Here is a 1,847-nt window from a genome sequence, read left to right as displayed (position 1 = left end):
TTTTGTATTGTTATTTCAATTTTAAATTAATTTGTTTAGCTTAATTAAAAAACTCTATAATTTATTGTGTAGTCTTGAGTTCTTGTGGAATTCGACCCCTATGTACTGCACTGATCTCTTAATTTGAGAGAGTAGCTCTAGGGTAAATTTGAGCATATCAGTTGTGTTTCCGATGTGCTTAATGGTTGTTATTGGTTCAATGATGAGTTGTGGTTTGAGTTGGTTTAATTAAGTTGTATAGGATGCTTAATTATATATTATATCTATTATTATTAAAAAAAACGGATCGGGTCGTTTCAATTTGGTATCAGAGCCCTTACGGTTCTAGGATGGTTAAGTGGATGGGTTAGAGCGGTTAGGAATTTAATTGGGTGAATTATTTTCCTTTTGCATGATGCATGATGTTGTGTGATGGAATTGATTATGAGTAGTTAGTCAATTTGCATGTGGTATGAAGTCCTAGTATCATCCTCTTTGAGCCTTCAATGAGATTCCATGGTAAGATGTGTGTTGTGCGCGGTTTTGAATTGTGTACTTAGCTTTCTGTTCTGGGTAGTGCAGATGGTTAAGGGTGGAGCTATTGCTGGTCGTGGACGCGGACGTGGTCGGGGAGGCGGTCGTGGTCGTGGTAGGGGCAGAGTCCCAGCAGTGAGTGAGTCTGTTGAGCAGAGTGTGACAGCTGAGGGTGCCGGCGAGTCGCATGGATTCCAGGAGGGGTCCATGAGTTTTGCCGGTGGTGGTATTGATAGGACCGTAGGCGATGAGGGGGTCGGTGCAGGCGGTGTCGGTGCTCGAGTGGCCAGTGGTGCTAGGGTTCCGGGTGTGGAAGTCCCAGCGGGTGGAGCCCCTGGTGTTGATTTTGCGGCTATGCTAGCACAGCTGTTGGAGTGGTTGCCACCAGTGGTACCGGCTCAGGCTCAGGTAGTGCCACCAGTGGTGGCGGAGGAGCGGCAGCCAGTGGCTGTGGATGCAGGAGCTCATGGACGTTATCTGTCCATGCTCAAGGAGATGAATGGTCTCTTCACTGAGAGGTTTTCGGGTGGTATAGACCCTACTGTTTCGGATGCGTGGAGAACGAGTGTGGAACGTAACTTCCATACTCTGAGATGTTATAAGGAGTTTTGGGTGGACATAGGGGTCCACCATTTCAGTGGTGATGCTGATGTGTGGTGCAGATCAGTGGCTGCTAGGAGAGTGCAGAGGGAGATGACTTGGGCTGACTTTGTTGAGGAGTTCAATCACAAGTATTTTCCGAGAGAGGCGTTAGACCGATTGGAGGTGCAGTTTCTTCAGCTATCTCAGGGGACTCGGTCAGTGCGGGAGCTGGATTTAGAGTTCAGTCGACTTCTAGCTTATTTGGGCCAGGCGATGGAGCCCAAGGTGGCTCAGATCAAGAGGTTCATGAGGGCGCTTCGTGAGGACTTGAGGGTCCACTGCAGAGGGAGGAGTTACGCTACGAGGGCGGAGCTAGTGGAGACTGCAGCTGAGATAGAGGATGACTTGAGGTCTTAGGTAGTGGTGGTCAGTCCAGCGGTTCAGACAGAGGAGACATTGGAGCAGAACATTCTAAGCAAAGGTAACAGGTCAGAGCAAGGGCTTAAGAGGAAGCGGGAGGGCACGTCAGTGACAAACCAAGGCGGTCAGGGATGCTATGGGTGCGGGAGCACAGATCACAGGTTGGCAAGCTGTCCCAAGAGGAGCGGCACGCAAGGGAACATTCGAGTGTGCTTCTACTGCAAGGAGGTGGGACATATCAGGCCTCAATGTCCAAGGTTGCAGCAGTTGACAGTGGGAGGGGTGCAGCCGAAGGAAGGGCGGGGCACCAATCCCGGAGTTTAGTTTGGCTT

This window comes from Camelina sativa, chromosome 5 (assembly GCF_000633955.1).
Source record: "Camelina sativa cultivar DH55 chromosome 5, Cs, whole genome shotgun sequence".
Taxonomy (NCBI): Eukaryota; Viridiplantae; Streptophyta; class Magnoliopsida; order Brassicales; family Brassicaceae; genus Camelina; species Camelina sativa.
Note: the sequence above shows the minus strand (reverse complement) of the source record.